This window comes from Zonotrichia leucophrys, chromosome 2 (genome assembly GCF_028769735.1).
Source record: "Zonotrichia leucophrys gambelii isolate GWCS_2022_RI chromosome 2, RI_Zleu_2.0, whole genome shotgun sequence".
NCBI lineage: Eukaryota > Metazoa > Chordata > Aves > Passeriformes > Passerellidae > Zonotrichia > Zonotrichia leucophrys.
The window spans coordinates 73,446,957-73,474,941 of record NC_088171.1 but is presented as its reverse complement, the minus strand read 5'-3'; positions in this window follow the sequence as shown (position 1 = coordinate 73,474,941).

Below are 27,985 nucleotides of genomic sequence, written 5' to 3'. Positions count from 1 at the left end.
TAATTATAATCTTTCTTAATTAAAAAAATTCAAAGACACTTTCAAATCCTACATGAAATACTGGAGAAAAAGGAATATCCAGTGAGCATTACCAGAAAATCCTTTCGAGTCTATCAACTGGTCAACAAATCTCACCAGGTGTTGTTGATGCTTTAATGAAGTCATTTGAGATATAGAATATATAATGATGTTTAAAAGAATAATCTCAAATGTGAGAAGATTCTCATCCTATTTGCAGTTCAGATGTCCTTAAAATGTTTTCAGTCATCAACTAAAAAAAAAAAAAGTTGTAAATATCTCAGGAAAGAAAGTTTGCTCAAAGCAGATAAGAATACATTTAGAAACACATTTGTTGATGATAAAAGCAGATGGTGGGACATTTGAGAAAAAACTGCATTATCTTTTTCTCTAGATATAAGCAATATTAAGTGAAAAACAAACAAGACATTTCTGGGTAAGGAGATGGTATGGATTCTGAACCCTATAGAAAACATTCCCTGGCATTTTGTTTCACCAGCTGAGGAATGCTAGTAAAACACTTCCATAACTTTTGAAGCATGCTTGGTGACTAGTGGGACAAGAACATGCTGTAGGTCAAACAATGGATTTAGATCTCAGCATGAACTGGGAGATATTAATAGAAGATGTTGAGATATGCAACAAAAAACCCCCACAGACATTGATTTTCAGGAAAAAAAGCTGTGACTCCAAAGATTCAGAAATATTGAGATAATTTGTTCATTTTCATGAACAAAGCAGGCTTCATCAAGTTATTTATTGATTGATTTAAAAAATTAATACATTACAGTGATAAATTATATGTCTAGGATCTTTCCCATGTGACTTGTAGACGAACAAAAGACTAATCTTGAAAAACTGAATTTCTAAATCTTAGGCAGAGGAGAACTCATGTTATTTTGCATATATGTCATGGCACAAATGCTAACAGTAAATCGATCATAATTACTGATTTAAACCTGACAGGAGTAATGATGTAAGAACACAGATCCAGACAAGGTTTTACATTACCAACACAGAGGACTTCCTTTAGGATTTATGTACTCAGAGTGTGTTTTTCCAGTTTGATATTGTGAGTGCTCCTTCAGGGAAAAATAAAAAACTTGAAAATACAGTTTGAAAATGGGCCTTTCCAAGTTTGGACCATATTTTGGGGAAGAATTATGAAAAAATTACTCATAATTTTATTCCTAAAACTCTAGCAATGGATAAAACCATAAATGCTATTGCTAGATTTTCTGTGACAAACTGAAACAACTGGCTGTGGAAAATTTCTGCCATAAAGAGCTCATTGCCACATATGACTTTTCAAGTGGAATCTTGAAGATGAACACAATGTGCATTCGTCATACTGAGTACAACAAGAAGCCATGTCTGAAGCCAGAAAAAATGCCAATTTACAATGAATACCTGCATCACCGACATCTAGTATTATTCTGAAAGATATCTGTGAAAATTAATAATAAATAATTATTTACTAGTAATGTAATTAAGTGATGGAAATATCAAGTTGGAATTGTGTGCCAGCCAAAGTGGGAATAATGAAGACAAGACTGGTAGAGAATGATTAAGACTGGGAGGACAAAGAGATGAAGACAAAAAGAGTAATTCTGTCTGAAGTATCCAGTCCACTGAACATGCTTTTTAGAAATATGAGAATGTTTGCTTTGCTTATTGATAGTATACTTAAGCAAATTATGTAAGTTTTAAATTTTAAGTATTACTTTTTGAGCAATAAATATGTTAAGTTTGTAATTATATTAAAAAAATGTCAAACAGGAGGGTAAGAAGCTATCTGCTCCTTATCGGATTCAGATTAAATAATCTATTTTAAAGAGTTTGTTGGCAGATGTCATTGTAGATCTTCATCTACATTTACTCAGGCAGTGAAATTTCTGTTCTCAAACAATTGATTTAGCTTTAGAAACCACTACAGAATACGACTTCTATGTATTCAAGGTATTTATTGTTATGCACCTTTCCTGGTCACTTAGCCTACCGGCAAATAGATAGGAAAATCTGATTAATAGCATTCATTTACACTGATTGCAAAGCTTTTAAGACACTAAGCTAAGTCAAATTCTTATTAAGGTTCCTATTAGGAATATAAGCTCTTTCCTCTAAGACCTGACTGCTTATTTAAGTCTTTCTACAGAAAATCTTAATTCAGTTGATAATATTTAAATAAACTTCTCAAGACCAATCTTAAGTGGAAGAGCATATTTTTTTATAAACCTTATTACACAGTCAAACAATCGTCCTTTATTTGTAATGTCATCCAGCAGTATAAATATGCTCCATTATCAAGACTATTTAAATGCAGATAATATGCACTCATTTTGGGTATGTGCCACCTGTTCTCAATGAAACCTTGATGAACAACATCAAACAAATTTCAACTGCTTGCTGCAGCTGCCCTTTACTGTAAGACATTTAAAAAGAATTTCTCAGATGTCATCCATGAGGGATATCTGTACTTTAGACACATCTGATGTGAAAGCTGCTTGGAAATTTTTGGCTTCTGACGAGGAAAAGAGAGAGGAAAAAAAATCTTGTCTTTACTTACGTAAATACAAAACTTTTCTTTTGACAAGTGTGCAACTTAGGATTGCTAATAATAATGACTCTTCAAGTAGGATTTCCTGAATTATAATATAATATCTATCTTGAATGAATTATTAGCTTGAGGCAGAAAATTACATATGCCATGAAAATTTGTATATTATCTACCTGCCTGGATGACTGTTTGATATTTCTTTAAAGAAACTTCTTTAGAATCTACAGAGTACTTAAAGCTTCAGTAGAAGATGAACATTTAAAAACACGTTCCTCTGAAATATGTATGTCCTCATGAAGTTGTGAATGCGAATGACAGTGCTTATCTTTTTGAAAAAAATAATCTCTCCAAGGTGTTTTATTTCCAAGTAAAATCTTGTCCTTTCTAGAAGGAATGGCTTTAGAATGTGTATTTTTAGGGGGAAAAATATCATCTGCTCCTTATCCCACAGAAAGAGTTCCAGAATATGATTCATTGTTTGGTACGTTATGGTGATGCATGAAATACCTGGCACTCATTTGAGGCATGCATGTGTTTTTCATCTAGCACTATTTCTGCCAAAGAAGTTCTGAGCTCCCTTCAGAGACCAAGTGTTTCCACACGAAGACGGCTTAGCCCCTAGCAAATCTCCATTTCAGTGGGAAACTATGCAGGCCATTTCCATCTAAGTCTGCATGGCTGATTTGTACCTCTGATCTTACAGGATGCAATATATACATTGATGGCAATGGTGTCAATATGACACAAGCACCAAGTACACCAGAATCTTCCTGTTAGCAAGGTATTGTAATATTTTAGCAAAGAATTGGGCACAAGAAGGCTGCATTAGACTATTTCCTAGGATTATGCAGGTGACTGACTACTTTGGTGAAGCTTAATTTAATAGATTTGCAAAAAAATAAAGTTCCTATTTTTAAAGTCAGTTATCAGAATTATTCCAACTTATGAATAGTTATAACTGTTAGAGTTGGAACTGGGAGACCATCATTGTTGCTGGGTGCCTCACAGATTTAGGGTGGGAGGATCTTACCATTTTTTAGCTATTTTGAGTTGTCAGGCCAAGTACTCAACCCAGCAAAGGAAAGGATCAGGAGGATCTGGAATATACTGCAGAGTAATCCCAGCCTTCAGAGTAGCCACATCCACTTGGAATTAGAGGAAGAAACCCCAGTGGCACACATCTAACCACAGGCACAGGCGATCCCTTTTCCAGAATCCCAGTGTGCCCTGTATGACCCATCCACACTGAGTAATGGCCCAGGTGTGAGGAAGAGTTGCCAGGGTTGTTTTAGCACATGTGCAATTTCCAGTGTTTTACTGAAGCAGTAATATGTCTAATATGCATGTATAAAGCAGATAGGTCATTACTTTCTGAACTAAAACAAAGGCAATCTTTTCTGGAATACTGAAGAAACATTTGATCAGTGAAACTGCAAGTGCTTAGGATGCAAATAGCAGACTGCAAAGTCCAGCATTAGCCTTTTAATATTTAATTTCCATATTAATATGAATCAGATCTTCAGAGATTTACAATTAAGATGTTTGTCAGCATTTCATTGCAAATGCTCCTTGGTGTTTTGAGCTCAATAATTATTTGTCAATGGTCTGGAGATAATACCAAATCATGATTAAAAATAATGGCCTTCTTGAATATTTACAGAAGAATGGAGTTGATTGCAATTTTTTATCTTGTTCTGTACTTGGGTTTATTAAATCTGTGGCACTTCTCTCTACTGGAATGATTTTTTTAAATATATATTTGTTAATATTTTCCCATCAAAATTAATCTCCATATTAAAATTTTCCATATAAATATCAATATTTGGAATTGAATTTGATGGCTCTTGAGTCAGACAAGGATGGGAGCTGTGTGAGTTTTTTAGACTTTTCAGCTAAAAAAAATTACAAAAACTCCTCAAAATAATAAATAATCAGAGCAGCCAATAAAGTTTCCTCAGCTAATATCTTTGTTTTCTTCTATCTTTTTTTCTTAAGATATATCTGTGACAGAAAGACTAAATGGAAACATACTTTATTGTCAGTTTGGAAGATGTATTTCAGTAACACAGCACTACAGCATAAATTTACAGCACATGTAGCAGTGAGTCAAGTTTTGACAGTCAACTTTGATTTTTTTCTTTGGTCTGGTCAATGTGCTGAAGTTAAAACCATTTTTCAGCAAAATTATCAACAACCATCCTTTTACTAAGTAACTTGGCACAGACATTGTCCTCAGATAATCCTACAGAGATCTCTTACAGTTAGGGCTTCTACACAGAAGGAGAATATCAACCTTTGCTTTGGCATGGATTTGGCTGGCCCCAGGATGTATGCAGACCATAATTCCTGACGCACTGTGCTTGATTGTCCCTGAAGTGTCTTCAGCTTGAGAGTTGCCTCCCTTTCAATTGTGAGGACAATATAATTCTACTGATACCCAGCACAGAGCAGGCTCAGATGCCAGAAATGGATGGAGGTTCTCTCCTCTCTTAAATAGATTGCATAAAAATCTCTGTTCAAATAGCAGTTTAAAACTTACTATTTTTATTTTACAGCTACGTACTGTGATACCTATGAGCTGGACAAAGAAATTGCACTTAGGTAAGGAACAATAAATTAAGACTTCTCTAAATGAAATTTCTCTATGGAAATTGCACGGACATTTAATTTTTCTTTGTCACTGAAAATGACTAATTTATTTAGATTAATAGATTTGAATCTAACCAAAACATTTTAAATTGACCAATTCAAGTACAGTTTTCTCATGAGTTGTTCATTGTGTAGCTGCATCTACTGGTGATGTCATGGTGTCATGCATGCACTGCTGGTTGGATTTCTTATGGGCCCAGACTTTCCTGGCCAGGTCGTGGCATTGCTAAATGCCTTGTCTGATAAAGTCAAGTCATGAAGAATAGGAAATGGAGGAGGAAAGCAAGAAGTATGCCCTCTTGATGTGGCAGCACAAGGATATTCAGCTGAACACCAAATTAAATTAAAACAAGGAATTGTGTAATTTTTAAGTTGTAAACTTTTTGAACTCTCTGAATACTCTCTCTACAAAAAAGTTTGAGTAGTTGACTTAGGCTGACACAAATGTCACAATATCAGGACTTCCTAAGGGACTATGCTCTGATTTTCGCCTGGCTGAACTATCAGTGGAAGCTGTTGATATTTTTCTATCTATTCCTGACAACTGGGGATAGAAAATAGAAGATTACGCACCACTGCCTACAGATAAAAAGGCTTCACGCTGGCTGCATTGTGGTTTTACCTGCAGTACAGAGACAATTAATATTAAGAGACCATAAACTGAATACTTTAAAAAAATGTAAATATGGCTACTTTACTCCTTTTTCTCTTTTATTATTATTTGTAGTGAAACCATTCCTTAAATCCATAGTATATTTTCAGGAATTTGTAAGAGCATGTGAACCACAATTTAAAAAGCCCCAAATACCAAAATGCCTAGATTTTAGATAGCTTAACCTACTGCACAGAGTTTGTTGTGGTTTTTTTTTTTTTGCTATTTAAGATAGAGTAATGCTACTTGCTGTTCTGTTTGATATGTCGTGAAAATTTAAAATTTCACCTACAAAATCAAGTGGGGATTTGGTTTTTGTGGTTTTTTCCAAGATGATAAGTTTTTCTTTTTCTTTTGATAGTCAAGATCAAGTCATGTTTGCTGAAATAGTAACATTGTTTCCCATATCATTGTAAATCCATTTCTGGAACAAACAAATTCTTTGGCAAATAAGAGATTCTTTGCCAGCATTGAAAGTCATATTCTTTTGAATATCTTCTTTTGAGCAAGATACTTGTATCTTCATATCAAGGCTTTATCAGTCTGCTTCATATAAGTACATGTTTCTACAAAAGGATTTACTTCTAAGTGGATTACAAATTTAGATGAAAACTAGCCAAGTGACAAGGCAGAGCACTCCACTTCTATAGTCACTTCAATTTTGAAAACCAGGCCTCATTTCTAGGAAAAGGAGCAAGATTTTTCAATAAAATGTTGAGTGAAATATTCCAGAGGACATTTTCTTGGCATTGTAACATTTATTAACAATTTCAAGGGTACAAATTTCAAGACCATCCATCTGAACTTTACAATATGCTTCAGTTTGTACAGATATGTAAAAACACAGAACTATTATCAGAAGCAGCATATTTGTGAGAATTTTATTTTTTACTTCTAAAATTCACAGTACATAGACAGCTTTTATGGTTTACTGGTAAGTGCAATTAAAATATTTTCAGGGTTTATTAGGTTTTGATTTTGTTGTTTTGTTTTTGGTTTTTTTTTTTTTTTGTTTGTTTTGGTTTCTTTTTTTTTTAACCAGATTTTATGAGATATTTGAAACAAAAATATAGTTCACTTTGGGGTGAGAAAGTCCATGCCATTATTGATATCCTGTCAAGTACAATAAAAAGAAGAGTCTTGTGTCCTGCTTGGATTTGCAGTTTATTCAGGACTGAAATAAAAGAGAGAAAAAAGGGTTACAGAAAATTGTATTGAGTGTGATTTTTTTTTAGCTGAGGTGGTTGCCATGAAGTGAAGCTCCAGTGATGAAAAGAATTTGTAACAAAGGGAGCAATTGCGACCTTGCAGGAAGCTGTACAGCAAGTGTCCATGCTGGTCTCTATCACAGCAAAGGCACCCACAGCAAATGCTGCTTGTTCTGCACCACTGGCAGGAGCAGTATCCACATGTACTGTGCCCAGGAAAAACATCCACCTCCCTCTGGACACAGGGAGTCTAAAGGTCCTGGGAGAACAACTCTGCCTCTGTGTATTGCTGAATTCTGTCTCCTAGACTTCACTGTGACAAAAAGGAAGGAGGTTGAAAAGATTGCTTCTTCAACTCTCATGAAATAAAGGAAAAGTGAAGTGGGCTCCACTACCCAGTTTTGAGACAATTCAAAGCAATCAGACAGTTCTGGACACTCCTGGACTATAAAAAAGATTCTGTATCATTCACTGGAAGGTAGAGATTGAAATACTGATCATTTCCCACACTGAAAACAGTTGCTATCACAATCTATTGAATATATTTACATCAGTCATGCTTCTTTTTTGTACTCTGGACAGGCATGAAATTCACTTTTGTAAAATTTGATTCAATGTGAGAGTCACACTTTAAAAACAGAAGTGAAATATCAGGGCATTTAACAACCAGACTTCAATATATCAGGCATTGAGATCTTCCTCCTTTCTTTTTTTTTTCCTTTTTTCTTTTTTTTTTTTTTTTTTTTTAAGTACTAGACATACACTTCTATGTATCCTCAGATTTAAATTCAGGTCACATTCCTTCTAAAGTAACCTAGTGTTTCTATGAGATGATGAATGGATTGAAGTAACCCATCTCGACAGAGAAAGATATCATCCTAATAATCTGATATTTTATGTTCTTTTTTATAATTACTTTTGCCTCAGATTAATGAATTTCATTTACAGTAGCAAGCTAGCAAATGAAAACCATTCAGCACAAGTATGAAATATAATGGAAAGATGAGACTATTTCATATGTAAGACATAAATTGAAGTATTGAAGAGTCATTATTTACAGAAAAAAAATCCCTTTTTTTATGGTGTAAATTTTATTAAGAGGAAGTCTTTTTCCCTCAAAAGAAATCAAATGCATTTACATTCTTGAAGACAATTACCAAGGCCGCAGAACTGAAACACTAAGCTTTCAATTTGCTTCTCAAATAACCCTCTCTTTTCCCACTTGTTTTTCTGTTTTGTGTATTATATCCTTCCTATCTCCAGTTGTTCCATTTGAAATCAAATCATTAAAAGGAAAAAATAAAAAAAAGAAAAACCCAGTACTTTTAAAATGAGCTTCTGTTTCTATATAAATCCTTCCTTGTTTAGAAATGCATGGTCTCATCTCCCGAGGAATGCATATCTCTTTCAAACAGGATCCCCTTGTAACAGCTGTTCTGCAGCCTAAAGCAGCTGAGTGCTGCTTAATAAAGCCATTACACTAAAAAAGTGAGATGGAGTGGATCTGTAAGCTGGAAAGGAGCAGTAGCAAGAAGCCAGGACACAGAGCTCAGGGTCGCAGTGCTGAGAGCAAAGGCATCAGCGTGAGAATCAAATGTCAGAGGTAGAAGTGGCCAAGAAAGTCAGACATCTCCAGACTGAAAGGCAGCAAGTAACTCCATAGCAACCAGAGTCACTCTTTAATAGGAAGGATCTTAATGGTATCTACAGCCCCAATTTCTACATTACTGGAAGAGCTACCTGCCCACCACCCCCCTTAAAAAAACCATCCAAACCCTAGCATTAGCCCTACCTATCACCCCCCAAAAAACAAAACCATTCCAGGGAAAGACTATGAATTAATTTGAGGCACAGTGGCAAAGATCAAAGCATGAAGTTTCATATATGTAGCTGACAAAACCCTATAGAAACCAGCACCTCATGGTGGCGTGGAATTATATTGTGGCAACCGATGTAACACTACCTTGTCAGGCTGTAAAAGGACCAAATCAAACAACATATATATCAAAAATAATGCCAGAGAACAAAGTCGGGCTACTCCATGGCCATTAGAATGTTATGCCTTCACAGTAATATATGCTCTCAGAACTGCAAAAAAAACAGATCAAAATCAACCAAAATAAATACTCTGACACAAATAGCTGGATATGCAGAAGACAACGCAGCGTTCACTGTGGCAAGCTGAGAAATATGACTCCATCCATAAGAGCCAAGCACACAGAGGTGAAAGAGTAGGATAGTCCAGCACTCAGGGTTGCTTTTGTGTTCAATCCACAACAGTTTAATGAGAAATACCTATGGTCATGGAAGCAGTAGCAAGAAAAATAAGCAAAAATGACTGTCTCTTTTCTTAAGATATTTGTGCTGCTCAAAGCAGTGGTGTAGAGAACGTAAAGCAGGGATGTACATTGTTCATTTTCCCCTTTCCTTTAATGTGCCTCAGCTTCTCATCTGGGAATATCTCCATTATTTCTGGGATACTGCAAACACTGCTCTTGTCAGCTTCTCTTTTTGCTGTGAAGTGTGGTACAATGAAGGGAAGATTTCATTTCAGCATGCTGATGCCCTTTCTCCCTGGGCAATTCAAACAGAGCTTCCTATTTCATTCTCATACCTATTTTCTGAACTGTCTGAGCAGTACTTCCATGGGAAATGAAAAGTGAAAAAAAATAAAAGGAAACTAAAACTAAAATGCCAGATTTTTATAACCAGATGCTTAACTCACTGTTGTCTATTCTGTATGGTTCTTTATAACATTAAATGCAATCTGACATCTGACACTTCCTTGCTACTTTACAGCAGAAAATGATGCCAGATTTATGTAGTACAGTAAATCTACAGTAAAGTGTTATTTCATTGACATTTAAGGAGAAGATACAGCACATGGAAACCTGTGAAAAGAGTAATTAACTGTTGGGTTTGCCTGGCAATATTTTGATATTGCTGGGGGAACAAAATTACAGGGGTGACTTCTGTGAGAGACTTCCCCCATGCCCAACAGAGTCAATGCCAAACAGCTCCAAACTGGACTTGCAGCCAGCCAAATCTGCACCCATCAGCAGTCATGGTAACAGCTCTGGGACAGCATACTTAAAAAGTGAAAAAAAACCCAAACGTGCACAATTGCAACCAAAAAGAGGAGCGAGAATCTGTGAGAGAAACCACTCTGCAGGCACTAGAGTCAGTGAAGGAGACAATAGCACAGGTTCTCCTGCAGCCTGTGGTGAAGGCAGCTGTTCCCCTGCAGCCTGTGGAGATCCACAGTGGAGCAGAGATCCCCCTGGAGCCCTGCTCCACGTTGGAGCAGGAGGACATCTGAAGGAGGCTGTGACCCTGTGGGAGTCCATGCTGGAATAGGGTCCTGGCAGGGCCTGTGGCCCTGTAGAGGAGAAGCCCACTCTGGAGCAGGTTTGCTGGGAGGACTTGAGACTTGCAGGGTACCCCTGCTGGAGCAGCCTGTTCCTGAAGGATTCTGCACCATGGAAAGGACCCATGCTGGAGCATTAAATGGCCGTGGGAAGGAATCATCTCGGAGGAGTCCACGGAGGGCTATTTCCCATAGGAAACACTGCATTCCAGAGCAGAGCAAAAAGTATGTGAAGCACTCCCCCTGCAGAGGAAGTAGTGGAAGAAATGTGTGATGAACTGACACAACCCCCAGCCCCTGTCCCCCTGCACTGCTGTGGGGGAAGGAGGTAGAGAAAATCAGGAGTGAAGATGAGCCCAGGAGGAAGAGAGGGATAGGAGGAATGTGTTTTAAGGTTTGGTTTTACTTCCTATTACTCTACTCTGATTTGATTGGTAATAAATTAATAAGTTCCCCAAGGTCGAGTGTGTTTTGCCTGTGACAGTAATTCATTGTCACATGAATTAGGTGAATGGTCACATGAAGAAATAAAGATAAGAGAGTGACTCTCTCCCTGCCTTTAAATCCATGATGCTTTAATTATATTTTCTCCCCTCTGTCCAGATGGGGAGAGACAGAGCCCTTTGGTAGGCACCTGGTGTCCAGGCAGGGTCCAGCCAGCACATAACCATGAAGGATTCCAAACTCTTGGCAGACCACGGGTGATTTAGGGTGGGGGCTGTTGAGTCATGGTCATACACCAACAAAGTGACCAAAGAGCAGACAATAAGTCACATTCTTTAAAGTCCTAATACGCAAATTTCATCTACAGTAATGTAAGACTTTTGATAACACAGAAATCTTATTTTCTTATAATCTGGTCTTCAAACCATATCTTTTCTCCCAGCTTGCTTGCAGAAGGGAGGAGGGAAGAAATTGAAGTCAAGACACTCTGGCTGTTCAGACTGTGAGTTCTGTTAGGTTTTTATCATATTTGCTTTGGTAGGTCTGTCAGCAGTTAATCAATCGAGCCTCCTCAGAAGTACTGAATGCCCTTAGATTTGTCAAGGGCGTTGTAGCTTAGGATGGGCTCCCTTTCATGCAGCTATTACAAACACACTGTTATCAGCTTGCAGAATTTTGCAAATCTTATCCTGTTTTATCATTATCTCAAATCCTTGGCTCCTAGTTCCATGTAGGTACATGAAAATTTCAGGATTTGTTTTAAAAATAGCATGAGTTTCAGTCCTTTTAGGTCATGGACAAAAGATTTTTCCCTCTCTTTTGGAAAAGACACCCTACAATCTGTTATCTTTAAAATATGGAATATTAAGGAAAATTCATAATTTTATTACTTTAATTAAGGCTTGATTAAATTATCAGTCCAAAAATATATTTTAACTGTCTGTTAAAGTATCTGCTATTATATTTTAGATACGAACATGTGTTTCTACTGCTGAAATTCAGTTAACAAGACTGATCAAAAGGAAAAAGTTTGCATAATATGTTTGTGAAAATTGTTGCCACAGGAACTCATTGAGGCAAAACATTACAGCTACATTCTAAAGGAGAGTGGATAACTAATAGCATTGCTTAGAATCCATGCCTATGCAAGCTAAGATGATAATAAGGTAATCAGATTTCATGCTTGAGGGTGTTATCTAATCGCCTGCAGAGGTTTGGCACTGCACAATTGGCTGAGTGCATCTTGTTTATTTTTATGCTTGCTCTGAGACATCAGTTATTCACTGCCACTGTCAAGAGCTTACTGGACAAGATGAACTAAATGGTTTGTTCCAGCAAGATGAACTCTATGTCCTGTAATAAATGTTATGATAAATATAGCAAGCAATCCATTTAAAGACATCAATAAAATGTACATTATACTGTAATAACTGCTTAGTGGGCACATGTACTGCTGCCCTCTACTGGCTTAGGACAGCCAAGTGGAGTGATCACTCTCAAGTTTTGGGTCTCCGACTCTACAGAAAAAATAAAACAAGTTGCCTACCCCACTGATGTCAACTCTGTGCTAGAGTGTGAGTCTATGTGGTTTAGTAGAGAGAGGAGAGGAGAGGAGAGGAGAGGAGAGGAGAGGAGAGGAGAGGAGAGAGGAGAGAGAGAGAGGAGAGGAGGAGAGAGAGGAGAGGAGAGGAGAGGAGAGGAGAGGAGAGGAGAGGAGAGGAGAGGAGAGGAGAGGAGAGACGAAGGAGAAAGTTTTTTTTTCACAGAAGAAAAGGTAAAGAAAAAACTACGTGTTCCCATGTTTTATGCGCTTAGATGGAAAAACTCCTCTAACCATCTTCATATTTCATCACCTGGGCTCAAAAGCACCTGGTGGAAAAATATCTGATCCATTGTCAACCATTTCCTTTACCTGCCAGCGATCTAGGACCAGAGGTCCTGAAGTAATTAGGTTGTTCCCTGCTCTTTGAAGTTCACATAACCTAAAAGCTGAAATCAGTCCTGATCAAGATTAAGTTAAGGGGGAAAGAGAAATGTTAAGGGCTTGTGAATGAAAATTCTGAAATTAAATACCCAGAATTAAAAAAAAAAAAAAAAAAAATAGAGAATGGCTTTGACTGAGTAACTTTTGGGTTTTTTCACTAGAAACAGAAATATAAGCTATAAATAAATATATGTAAGCTATGAGTGAAAGAAAAGGGAAAATGGCAATGATGACTCAGTCACCAGACTCCAGTGTGTCCTGAAATAATAATGTTCTTCTTGTATCCTGGAGAGGACCTGTTGGAGGAACACATTTCTCTTGTTCTTGCACTTTTTCTAGTTCATGTCTCTATGAGAGAAGCTGGACATATTAGTCAATTTTTCCTTCCAACATGGAGCTGGATGAAGTAGGCACTCTTAGAGCCCAGGATAGTAAAATCCACTACTGCTGATAGTGTTTGCCCCATAGACAACACTCAGTCACTCCTAAATGTGTGATAGCCTATAAAGTCATATTTTAAACCAAAGAAGGACTATTACAGTCTTCCCTAAACTACAGCAATTAACACTTTAAAGTTATATTTTAAGCAAAGAAGGACAATTACAGTCTCCTCTAAACTATAGCACTTAACACTTTTCAGCAGCCATATCTGATCCCTCAACCTCATAGTAAAATTTGTAGTTGATTAGTCATTCTATGTAAAAATGAGTTTGTCTTCACGCTTTTAGACTATTTATTGATGTGGTTTCTTATATGGTATCTTTATGATATAAATTAGCATATGGCTTGCTCTGATAAAATGTAGATCACACACATTTCACACATTTTAAGACATATTTTGAAATGGTTCAGACAAAAATTAATGACAGTGTATTTTGTTATTGTCTTTTGCACTTAGCTTTTAATTTTTCAGTTATTTTTCAATACATGGAAGGTCCTTCACTCTTTTAATAATTCCCATAAACATTTTATTAATTTAATTGTATTCAATGTCACTAAAAAAAATAGCTCCCAATTATCATTAGATAACAAGCAAAACACTATGCATACAGCATCCCACTGGCTACAGAAACTGGAGTGTTTTCCTTAACCTACTATGTGTTCCTCATTAGCTTTCACAAAAAGAAAAATGATATTATTGATTTGATAGCATGATTGATTTGAAAGCCAGGGGACTAAACAAGTTTCTGGAGTGCTGTGTATTCTTAACCTTTTTATTCTGTGAGTAGCTGCAGAAAAGCTTTTTCCCATTGGGCTTCTCTCATCTGGCAAAACATTAATTTTGAATTCAATCTATATCTAGTCTGTATAGGTTTTTTTCAGCTATTGCTTAAAAAATATATAATTGATATTTTCCTGCAATTTAGGACAATTTAGGTGAGCTACAAAACCCTAGCTGAAGAAACCATCTGAAAATTTTGCTCTCCTTTTCAATAGCCCTCTGTTATGCTAGGCTGTCAGGTAAATTATAGAAATTAGCATCCCAGAAAATATATGGAGCTCAAAATCGACTTTTAATCTGGTATCTACTACTGTGTCAATCATTTGATGACAACACATAGCTGCCTCTAAAGAAGTTATGTTTAGAGTGCTGACAATCTTGTCAGTCATCCCTCAGAGTGGACCTGTGTTACACATAGAGTCATAATGGAGGCGAAAGTTGCCTGTTCTAAGACATATTTGAAGCATTTCCACCAACACAAGAATGTGCAGAAGAAATGTAGTTAGTAAATTGTATTGCTTCAGTTTGGAAATCATTGCATCTTAGTCTGTTAATGTTCACTATTCCATTACTATTCTTTTACCCTAAGAAGAGCCATACACAGCCAGTTACAAAAGGATACTCAGTTTTAACACTGGAACATACATCAAACATCTAGAACTTCATAAGCATGACAAAGTGTTCTCTAATGGACAGCAGGGTAAATTATGCCTTCAGTTGGAGTCAGAAAGCCACAAGGTCAAAGAATGAGAACCTTCAATCTTTATCAGCACAAGCCTTCAGATGCAGCCCAGTTGTAAATCTCTGTCTGAAATTTCTCTCATCTTCCTCACAATCGTCATGAAAAGGACAGAAATTAGGACCACCGAAAAAAGACCCTGTTTGGAATCCTGGCATTGTTGGAGATGGTTGCTTGCCAAGATCCTGAGGCCTGAGCACATCTTCTGGCATTGCTAAGCTATTGCTTGCAGGTGTGTTTGCTGTATGCAACACTGAACCCAGCGGAAGGAGAAAGGGGCAATTTGCCCTTTCTTTGCCTGCACCTGCTTTTCACAACAAGAGCCCTGGAATTTCCCCACCTGGCTGGGCTTTTCCTGAGGTGGCTTTTGGTGGTCCCCACAGAAGATCCCTCACCTGTTTTACAACCACCGTGACGAATGGACTGAGATGGGAGAAGCCTCTCCCTCAAGGACTGAGACATGACACCCCTATGAGGAAAAGCCCCCTGCCTCCTCCAAGGACTGGGACTGAAACCCCTAACCCGGGGGATCTGTGGGGGAGAGGCGAGCTGGCCAAAGCGAGATGGATGCTTGCAGGTGTGACTGACCATTGAACCAAGAAGACAATGGTTCTCACCCACTGCTGAGCATATGGACTGTTTGTACCCTACTTCAATACCTTTTATTTTTTCCAAGAAATTACAACAGACCATTCTTTACTACATTTGGTCCGATTTCAAGACTCATCCCTTCCCCCATCAAAAAAGTCTGTAATAGAGCTCTGATTTGGTCATTATCTCCGAGATCTCCCCTGATGTGACCAAGCAAACTCCATCGAGTGAAGACTTCCAAGGACTTTGTCCCTCTACATTTGGTGGCTATATACCTTCCTTTCTCTTCCTCCCTCTTTTTCCTTATTCTTCTCTTTTTTCCCCAATTCCTCCCCAACACATTTTGCTGTGGTCATTCAATAAAGGTGCATTGGTTTTTGATTATTATTGCAAACCCCCTTTGCTGTGTCATTTTTTTCCACTCTCGGATCAATTAACAAACCATCACGAAACCCGTTCGTAAGGACGGATTGTGATACCAGTGACTTTTCATTCATTCTTAGACAGATAAACAAGGATGAGGTCTATATTGTGGTTGATCACTGAACTAACTGCCTTTAAGCTAATTTGTGTATATTTGTTGGTGCAGTGTAGATGCTTATACATCTATGACCAGTATTAACAAGCAGAAACCTGTTGTCTCATTTACAGAGCAGACACAACCTGCTCCAGCTGTAACAGCCTACCTGTCACCAGCTCAGACACAAACACAACTCAAAAAGGCTGCTCTAGACTGCTCTTCTGACACTGGTGCTCTTTCTGATTGAAATTATTGGAAATTGAAATTGCCTCTGTGGCCAGGTTCATCCCTTTTTAAATTCTGTATTGACACAGCTACACCACTGGAGACTCTTTTGTACCTTCCCGTGGGACAAAGCATTAAGTTGGACGCACGTGAAGAATTCTACAGATCTGCAGAGTGTTTTACCTCTTGTATACATGGCTAAAAATTAAGAAAAAAGCAACCAATTAAGAAACAGCAGGTATAAGCCTAAACCAAGCTTTCTTGGGCATACAAAGCTTCATCAGAGACATCAGAAAAAGCTGATCTACCGTTTTTATTTGGGGGATTTCAGCTAAGAATAGTGTTGAAAACATAAGAGGACAGTGATAACCATGAGAATGGATACACAATTCCTGCTATAATTGAAGATAGCATCTGTGCTTTGTCACACATTAGTTGCAATTTTCTGAGCACTTTTGTGCTTCTGAGTGAGGTTAAAGCTAATGGTGATCTGTTAAGCCTCGGAAGATTCATATTTGGTCTAACTGAGAAGCATCAGCCAAGCTCCTCTTCTGTAAGATGCTTTTATTTTTTCCTCAGTTTCAAAAAAGGCACCTTTTAGCAGTGAATTTTTTATCTTTGAATTTGCTCACATTGGAGTTTGTTAGAACCCAAATCATATACAATTCATTATGTTTTTACTAAACTAATCACTAAATAGACTGTCCTAAAGCATGATATTTTCATTATTTTCCAATCCATCCTTTAGGCACAGATATCTGCATCATAGCAAACACCTTGATTTTTTTTTCTTTTTTTTTTTTTTTGGTTAAATAGAAATCATAGAATGATAGAATACTAAGCTGGAAAGGACCCATCAGGTTCACCTTACCCAACTCTTGGCCCTGCACAGACACCCCAAGGATCACACCACCACATGCCTGAGGGATTTGGGTTTTGACCAAATGCTTCTTGACCTCTGACAGTCTTGGTGCTGTGACCACTTCCCGGGGAGCCTGTTCCATCCCTCTTGGTGAAATACCTTTTCCTGATACCCAACCTAAACCTCCCACTACTTGATTTCATGCCATTCTCTCGAATCCTGTCACTGATCATGAGAGTGAAAAAAATGGTGCCTGCCTCTCCACTTCCTCTGGTGAAATTGTCAAAGAACCTCATGATTTTACTTTAAATTATTCTGTTTTTCAGTCAAAGCCTGAAAGGATGACAATGAACCGAGGAGAAAGAATTCACAAGATAGTATTGGAATACAGATGTTTGCATACTTTAACCATCACACAGTTCACAAAAACTTATCTAGATCTGGATCCAAATTCTCCAGCACAATCTCTTTTTTTCTCTTCCTTGACTTCAAAAGAATCTTTCTAAGGTAAAAAAAGTTCTGATGCGATAACAATGCTCCACCTAGTGGAAATAAAACTGTTCAAACTAGTGTAAGAGTAAAGCTTTAACACAGAGAACTCATCTGTAAATGCCTAAGTAGTCAATTTTTCCACTGATAAGTTGCTTAGGATACCATATAATTGTATGAAAGAAGTGATAACGGGACTATTACAGTGCAGTGCCAACTTAAGAACACAAAACACTGTCATTTTAAAATATAGCAGCAAAAAAAAGAGCAAATCTCTTGAGAATTATGAATCTGTCATTAATTTTTTTATTATAAAAAATCAATAAGTGCACAACCCATGGGAAAAAATCTGCAGTACGTAGTGTCCTGCTACCTATGAGGATTGCATATACTCTAAATCAGTGCCAGACTTACAAATATTTTGATAAATTAGAAAGAACAACCATGATACTCCAGCCTTTCTTACTGCATTACTGCAGTGTCTTGGAATTTTAGTACAAGTAGCCAATATGAGGAGCACCCTGAATAGATGACACAGTTTTATACATGGCACAAACATTTTTAGTCACAGAGAAACAGACAAGCTATTGAAATTCAGAGGGAATTTGTGGTTCTTTCCTCCTCTGCAACACTGCATGTTCCTATGATGATATATAAGAAGATGCTAAAACAAAACCAAAAATTAAGCTAAGCATCTGTACATCATTATATATGTGTATGTATGCATGTACATATATATCAACACACTCCATAATGCAAATACTGGACAGATATAGGACATGGGCTTGTTCTTATGCTGTGTTTTTTTTCCAGATAATGCTTAAACAAAAAATAAATTAGATGAGTTCAAGACAAGTGAGATAAAAAAACAGGTCTGCAGGGTTATTCAAAACCTCTCTAAGATAATATGTTTACTTTCAATTCTTTCAGAATCTGGTTTTATTTCTTTCTTTCTCATGCTCCAGAATCTGTCCTCTGTCCTCCCAACATTGTGTTTTTCAAGATGCTAAATCAGGAGAATTCACTGATTGAGTAGAGATAATATCTACAGAAAATTAATACAACAAGGGTTTTTGAGGCAGAACGTTTATTCTCACTAATAATATTTCTATTCTATGTTCAAATTACATCTATCTTCTTCCATCAAGTTAACTGTTCTCAACATCAGTCATGTAACTTGAAGTTGACACAAACCTGCTGTGGGACTCCACAGCAAAGAGGATTTGAGTCTTCATAGAGAAATAGTCAGGGAGAATCAGCAAGAAGGCAGGGTATGAATTTAAGGAGCACTACTTTCTTTCCCCTAAGTCCTCATGAATATATGCTTAGAATGCAGGAGGGGTGAAGTAGCCTACAGCTTTCTGATATACCCCATTGAGAGACACCACTGTTATTACACAGCATGTCAACTATGTGGTTAATAGTTACTTTTGCTCTGAGGCCACCAAAACGTGGATTTCTACTTGTTCCAAAGAAGAATTTTGCTCAGAAATCTACCCAGTGCTAATGCAAAGGTAGACAATTTTGTTATATGAATATGGTATTATTCTGGCCCACAAATTAGAGAGCAAAATAAAAGAAAAATATATTACTCAAATTTGGTGGTATAAACATATTTCAGTAAGATTAAAAAATTAGGGCAAAATTGTACAAGCCTCTTTGAGCAATTTGTCCTTGTAGAAATATGGTAAATATAATCTTGTAATTTCTTTCATATTGTATTCTAAATTGTCCTTTCCCAAGGAGTCTGGAGATTTAAATGTCGTATATTTATCCTTCAAAAAAAGATGAACAACAGAGATGAAAGCATATGATTTTGCATTGTCAAAAACTAGATGTAGATAAATAATGAAACACCTGTCTATTTTCTCAGAGATACTGATTTCCTCTATACTGACCACTCTGTACAATGAAACCTTTTTATCACACTTTATCTTCTCAGAAATTGTCCCTTTTTCACTGTGAAGCAAGGAAGGTAAATTATTAAATAGGCCATTTGACACAGTAACATTTGCAATTTTAATCCATCCTCACAGTAAATGAACAGCAATTCCTAAGATAGCTACTTAGTATCCTTAGAAATGTACATTGAGTCCTGCAAAGCAGTAGTCATACAGTCTCGTTATAAAAGACTTTTAATAGCATTTTTTAACATTATCTTATTTTTGAGTTTTAGTTGGCCTTTTTCTCTTTACTATTTCTAGCCAATTTTGCCTCTAGCTTATCTGAATGTAGTTTTCAAAAATATTTCAACAAAATTGAACAAAGAAAGAAAAAGCAATGGAATGTATGTTCCAAAATTACCTAGGTGCTTGTGAATGCCTTCCCCTGTCCTAATATCACAACCACTGATGCGAGTAAAAGATACATCTATGGTAAAACCTCAGAATTATGCATATATGTTGTTGTTTAAAAGTTAATTTAAGAGGTACTTCTGTTAAGACAATAAAGCAAGAACCCTGCATGCAGACCAATGTTATGATTGGTCTCCTTCAAGTAAAGTTTTCACTGAAGGCGATGCTTCATCTTGTTTTACCCATTTTCTATGCTCCCTGTGGCCAGGCAATAACTGAGAGCTAGACAGCCTGCCACATTACAATGGCACGGAGAACAGGAAAGTAGTTCCTGCTGGGAATTTCTATGCTGACTGGCTCTTCACTCTAAACATGCTGGTTATCACTTCCTCACGATGACTCCAAGGAATCAGACAGAAATGCTGCTTTTGCTCTTTCCAGCAGTCCCAGCCACTGGTGCAACCCAATTGCATGAGTTTCTTCTAGGTTACCACTTGGGTTTTCCTCTAGTAATGTTGCTGAAAGTCCTTTGAGAGATCTCCCCTGCCACAGATATCCTACTCTGGCCACAGTTTCCTGTGAGCTGACTGCCCAGGAGGGATGGACTTCCCTCACATGCACTTAAGATTTCAGCGTCTATAGGCAGAGAGTGCATCAACAAGGAGTGGACAGATGAGGGGGGGCACAAGAAAAAAAAATGCAGATTCTCTTCATGATAGGAAAACTGTGAACCTCTTTCATACAAGGTTTTTTCTGTATCCCTCAGCTCAAGTAAGAACAGCAGTAGCAAACCTCAGGTCTCCAGTTCACATGGCACTACTTTAAGCATTACATGATTTTTACATGAATCAGATCTTTTTTCAGCCTGGAGGACAGAAGACTGAGGGGAGACCTCAGTGCAGTCTACAACTTCCTTGTGAGAGGAAGAGGAGAAACAGGCACTGATCTCTTCTCTGTGGTTACCAGTGAGAGGACTCAAGTGAATGGCATGAAGTTGTGTCAGAGTTTGGATATTGGGAAAAGGTTCACCCAGAGGGTAGGTGGGTAGTGGAACAGGCTCCCCAGGGAAGTGGGTACAGCACCAGCCTGGCGAAGTACAAGAACCATCTGGACAATGCCCTCAGGCATACGGTGTGACTTTGGAATGGTCGTAAGCAGGGCCAGAAGCTGAACTTGATTATCCTTCTGGGTCTTTTCCAACTCAGTTTATTCTGTGATTCAGTGCCTGTCATACTAGTGAAGATGCTGGACATTGGAATTAGTACAACTTCTGGCTTCTTATTTCAACCTAAGTCCAAATATTTATATTGAACTCTATTTTATACCTATATTCTAGACAAATATATTTCTCTGGATAAATCAGAAGAACCAAAATGATAGACGATTTTGTTTCTTCTTAAATTTTCTGCATTCCGCAGGAGGGCCAGGTAATTATAATGGGAAACACTGAAAAGGCAGAACCAAAGACACCAGATGTCCCTTAATTCTCCAGTTTTCTTGGCAGTAGACATTATTTCCGCTACATGTGAAAATAACTTCCTACAGTTTAAAGAGCTGTAAACCCCTCATTTTGCTTGTATTGACTGAAAATGAGCATCTGGAAAACAGAAGATGACAAAAATTTTGCTTTCAAAATAGCTTGAAAGCTAATGCATGAAAAGCATTACTCTTATGACATATTTCTAAAGCTAAGAAAGGCTGTAGAGAAGTGAGCTCAACCTGCAAGCAGAGAGCACCACCACTGAAGAAAGCAGAAGGAAAAGGCACGCCAAGCACTGTTACCTCCATGTAACACAGTCTTGAGGAGTAATTGCTTGGACACTCTGGATGTTTCAAAATTACTTGCTCTAAACATTCAGTCCATCTCTTGAGTCAAGTAAGTGCCATTCTGTCCCTGATTAATATTATGGATTAAGAGGAACTAATTGATTATATAGGTATTATATTGATTTGTCTGCTGACATGAGTAGCGATTTTTGTGCCTTTTTGTACTAACTACTTTTGACTAATTGGGCATCACTTTGGTAGGACTGGTGAAGTGTTTTATTTACTATTGTATTTCAACAAAATATTTTAGCTTTTTCTTTCTCTAAATTTTAGTGGATAAAAGTAAGACCTTTAGAAAACAGGAAAGTTCAGTAAAGTAAGCCATTTAAGAAGAGTAGCTCACTGGAATGGGCATCTAAACATCACAGTGATTTGTAAACCAAATAAAACCATAGTTTTAAATAAAACAAGAAAAACAAAGGTTAAATAAACACCCTAAAAGCACTATGAATTTTGTGAAAAAACAAAATGGCATGAAGAGCTTGAAGAAATCAGCAATGATGATCAGTTTTGCTATCTGGATTTCCATCTTGCCATATTTTCCTATTCAGCTTCTTCTCACTGTGTTACAAAAATGGAGAGATAGAGAAAGAACTGGTTATTGTAGACAAGGAATATGCCCTATCTTCCCTGTTTACTGCAGATTAGAAAGTTGTTATTTGTGTCTGCACAATGCTCTGTGAAAGATCATGAATCTGCTCTAACAGTAAGGCCCAAATTTATATGCACTTGCTTCAGTACAGACACATCCCGAAGAAATGCTATAACACTCAATCTTTTTCCCAAGCTAAAGTTTTTCTCTCAAATCTCTTTCTGATCTTCACCAATACTACTTCCCAGTTGCCATGACAGTTCCTAGAATTCAGGACTTTTTTGTGTATGCCCATCCAGACGCTGTCCAGAAGATCAATCTCAACCACTAAGGCACAGCTGCCATCCTCCTACCTGCTCTTTGGCAGCTGCCTGCATTTTTATTCATTTCTCCAAGACATCAATGTATTTTATCTCCCTGTATTGTGATAAATCACATTCTTTTTACTTCACTCACATTTCAGGTAGAAAATTTCTCAAGCTTCAGACCTTATTGATAATCAAGACACAAGGATTCACTAGGAATTCATTAGGCAGGTTATATGTACAGATCTTTCTATTGATGTAACTATGGAAGTTGAGAGATACTTAATATTTGTGCAGTTTCCCTTGTTTATTTTATTTCCATAAATATATTTTGGATATGCTTTGTAAGATTTAAGATGTCTTACAGGTATTATACATGAATTTAGACTGTTAGGCAGAATAACTGTCTACCAAATGCAGTAATATGATAAGAATATTTACAGTAGCAGAAGATGCATTTACAATTATGGGCATAGTTATTATTACTAACTTGGTCTGGATGTCCCTGAGATTGTAATTACTATAATACATTATTTAATTTTTTGTTTCTGTTATGAACTTTGAAGAGATAATTTCACCACTACATACACCATTTTATTTGGCCATTATATTTTTATTACTTTACTACTCTTTATTGTTATTGCCATCATGCAAATAACTTGTGCCGTAAATATCTTCATTATCAGTGAAAATTGCAAGGAAACAATTGAAAAAAAAAACATAAATTGCTCTTACTAACTGAGAAAATTATATATATATGCTGAAGCAAAAAATATCCAAAGCAAATGCCAAACTTTCACCAACTTTGCCACTTTGCCAGAACAATCCAGCAACCTGTGGATATTTTCCATGCCATGTCAAATGGCATGGAATCTGATTCCATCCTTCCATCCCTTGAGACGGTGATTTAATAAGAGGCAGTGATTCTACATCAAACTCTTATGCCTTACATAGGTCCTTTTTCTGTTTGTGTTTTGTTTTGGATTCTGATTGGTTTTGCTTTCTTTTTTAATTAATGGTAGCTCATAATAGAATATGTCTTTTCTTTGACATATATATGTCTTTTCTGATTTGGGTTGATATTTCAGGTACTTCTTTCCATCTTTCTAGCCTAATAATTTATTTTGCTCCCTACCAATAACAGATGGTGCCCAAGTACTGCTCACACTCTCCTTTCCAGAACTATCCCATGAACTCTTTTTCTTGGATCTGTTATGCTATGGGAAATTTGTTTTGCATAAACTACTTCCTGGTTGCTCCCAAGCCCCCATTTCAAGCATCCTCTTAGGTATTATATTTCTCAGATTCCCAAGCGTTCTCTAATATGCAAGCTACCTTTAAGCATTTTAAATGTCTATTCACATAATTAAGCAAAGATCTGGCAATGTCTGTGCATATCAGTTGAAAAAAGCAATAATTTGTGGAAAAAACCTATTTAAGAAAGTGGTAAAGAACCTGAAAGCCTTGTAAATGACTGGTGGATGCATTGAGAGCAGTGGGTGTTGATTGTACTGACTGTAGTACAGTTTTTAAAAACATTTCCCTATAGTATCCTCACTAATAAACAGATGGATGGCAGATCATGTGAAAGAACATTTACGTGGAGTGAAAGCCGACAGAACTGCTGCCTCCAGAGGGCTGTGATCAGCAGCATGAAGTCGTTAACAGCAAACCCCAGGGAATGATAGCAAGGCTGATTTAGTTTATCAACTTCCCTTATGATCTAAGTCATGGGACCCACTGTATCCTCTGCAAGGTGACGCAAAACTGAGGGGAAGCATTGATGAACCAGATGAGGGCACCATCATTTAGAGGGACAGACTTCTGCAGGTTGAAGAAATGGGCCAGCAGGAATATCAAGAAGTTCAAGAAACAGAATTTCAAACTCTTGCATCTGCGGCATAGAGTCGTAGAGGTGGGAGGCAAGTGCCATCTAGCCAGAAATCACCTTTCCAGAGAAGGATCTGGGGCCCTGCTGGACATAGAGTTGAACATGAGCCAGCAATATGCCTTTGCAGCAAAGGACAATAACAAATGGGCTGCATTAGGAGGAACACTGCCAGCATGTCAAGGGAGATGATCCCTCCCCACTGCTCAGCACTGCTGACACACTTGGAGCACTCTGGGCTCCCCAGTATAGGACAACTGGATATACTGGAGCAGGTCCAGAGCAAGCTGCAAAAAATCATTAAGGGACTGAGGCATCTGACACAGTGAGAGTTCTGTTCAGTCTGTAGAAGAGAAAGCTCAGGAAGATCTTATCAATGTCTATAAATGTCTGAGAGAGAGAGCAGAGAAAACAACATCACAGTCCTCAAGAGTGCCCAGTGGCTGGTCAAAAGGAAATGCAAGAAATTGCATTTAAACATGGGAAGAAGCTGCTTTTTGTGGGTTTTTTTTTGTTTGTTTGGTTTTTTTTGTTTTTTTGTTTTTTGTTTTTGTTTTTTGTTTTTTGTTTTTAATGTGATGGAGGTTTAACACTGGAACAAGGTATGTAGAAGTTAATGGAGTGTCTGTACTTGGCAATATTCAAAACCCAACTGGTCAGCTTGTTGTAGTGCAAAGAACAAGCAGGGGGTATTAAACTAAAATATCTCCAGAACTCCCATTAAAATTTATTCATTCTATGACATTACAGAAACAAAATTTAATTCATAATTGAGAATATTTTCTTAACATCCATAGCCTCTAGCAGAAAACAGATTCAGTGTCCCATATCTCAACAGATGTGCAAATTGTACCTGTATTTGTAGATACTGAAATGATCAGATGTTGGCCTCTGACTTATGTTAGAGATCAAATATGATAAGACTCAGGCTAAACTGAAAGGCTTCTAGGATTCATATGCCTTTTAAGTTATCAAATAAGTATATTCCATTTTGAGCCTAGTGACTATGCTTCCTAATGTGTATCTGGCAAAAATGCAATTATATTAAAGGCATACAATTGAATCTTAGCACACCAAAAATCTGTCACTCACTTTATACTTTATTCTAGTGCCTAGAAACCCTCCCAACTGCTATTAATTTTAAGATCTAATTAGTTAATTAATTTTAAGATCTAAGTTAATCTGTCTCCTGCTATTTGTCCCTTTTGCATTTTCTTTTGCAACTTTACCACAGACTTTCATGAACAAAACCACACATGAAAAAAGAAGAAAATAAACTTACATAATTGATCCATTGTTGCACACCCATACTAAAGCACTGTGGGATCTCAGCACCTCAGGACTGAGGTGCCGAGTCACCGAGACCACCCTTGGGGAGCTCGGGAGTCCTGGAATGTTGCCAGAAGTGTCTGGTGGCTGGACTTTGACCCTACACAGGAGACGACACCTGTATGAGGATAGGAGGCTTCCACCGGGGTGAATGGTGAAGGGATTAGTTAATTAGAGGGTGGAACACAGGGTTTAGGATTTCTGTACAGGGGGGTTTAGAGAAGTAAGATGGAGGAATTGGGGCGTGTCCTGTCCTTCTTCTTCTTCTTCTTCTCCTCCATCTTCTGTGGTGATGGTGGCACTTTGGGATTGGTCATTACTAAAAGTGCACCGGGCAATAAGGGTGAAAGGTATTGGGGAAAAATGATAAATATTGTATACGCAACTTTGGGTATAAAGATAGGTGACCACCCCGGAGGGGGGACAGTGTGCTCATGGCTGGTTGCTGAGCAGACCTCTGTCGGGCCAAAAGAAAATCTTTTAGATAAACAATTAATAAACACAGAGACCGAAAGAAGAACTGAAGCCTCTTCTCGTCCTTTGATACGCGGCTGCCCCAAGGCCACTCCGGGCCTTTCCAGGCCCTCCAAACAACCGAGAAAACTGGACAAAGCACATACTAAAATAAGCTGTAAATTAATCTAATTTTGAAAGAGTTTCAGTATTTTAAGTTCATAGAAGAATTTCCCCCTCTTTATCAATTACTTAAATCTTAGCATGTTTGACATCTAAAAATGATCAGGGATTTAAAACCTAAAAGCATATCCTATTTATTCCTACATAGAGCATCTGTGTTTAAAACATAGTGTAAATTGTTTTGTCAAACCTTTTATCCTTATATAACTCAAAAACAGCTGGGAAAACTAAATTCATGTCTTCCATAATACTGCTTCTCTGGAAGAGTCCAAGTATTTAATTACATATGGGAAATTCTTTGAAAAGCAGAAAGAAAAAGACCAGACTTCGTAGTGTTTAAAGCAACTTAGAATGTTCCTCATTTATCTTCCTGATGAGATCATGCAAAAATGTATGCTTTTCCCTTGTTTGAGCACCTGTTTTGCATTCCATTAACTAAAAGGTGTCTTTCTTAAGCTACTCAAACACAATTTCCAGTGTACAAATTTCACTAATATTCTGTATTTTTACAGACAGCCACGACAATGATTTTTCCTGGGTTTGTTTTTTTGGGGTTTTTTTTGTTTTTTTTTTTTTTTCTGACACAATCTCTTCAGTGCAACAACGAAGTGTTGAATACTGGACCTCCAAAAAGAAAACATTTTACATAAGGTCTGGGGTCCCAAAACCAATACACATAAGTGGAAAGTGGGAAAAAGGGACAGAACATTCTAGTATGCATATTGTACTACCACCAGAGGTTTTTTTTGTTTTTTTCTGAGGTTTTGATATTTAATTATTTACTCTGTCTCCAAGACCTGTCAGCTTAGATTCATTATAGTAAATCTATCCAACTGAAAGGATGTGTATTTAAAAGCCTAAACAGAAATATTTTAAATAGTTTTAAAATAATTCTATTCCAGAAATACATTCTGACAAAAAAGAATCCTAAGTGAATACATAGAATTTTTATGCGGTAAAGTGTTTAGTTCACACACTTCAAAAAACATGGAACTCAATTGTTGTGACTTTTCAATTTACAAGGAATATAATTTTCTCAAAAGTAATCCTAATGAAAATTTTATAATCTACTATGACCTCTGCATCCATCTATCCTGAACATACATTATTCACTTACTATGGACCTTTTTCAAACACATCTCATTTAATTAATTAGCCCAGTGTATCACACATAAAATAAAGTACACTGTATTGTAAAGCCATTATTCACAGAAATAAAACACACAACTGCATATTTTGTAATTTTCAGGCAAAGTATTCTATTTTTAAATATTGTTAAGCCTAATAGTTCAGTCAAGATTACTTTTTAAGTTTTGTCTCAGATTCACTTATAAAGTTTTTTAGATCTCAAAACTACATTAAAGTAGTTTCAAAGTATTAGAAGTTATTCATTGTCTCATTAAAGTTAAAATGTTTTTAATGGCCATAAAATTGTTTCTCAGAATAGGAATATAGGATTTAACTTTCAATTTTGCCATAGTCTCCATCAAGGTATATTATGACCCTGTGTCACTCATATTCTTCTGTATAAATTATAGATATTGCGTGTGTGTGTGTGTGTGTGTGTATATAGAATGGATGTGGTAT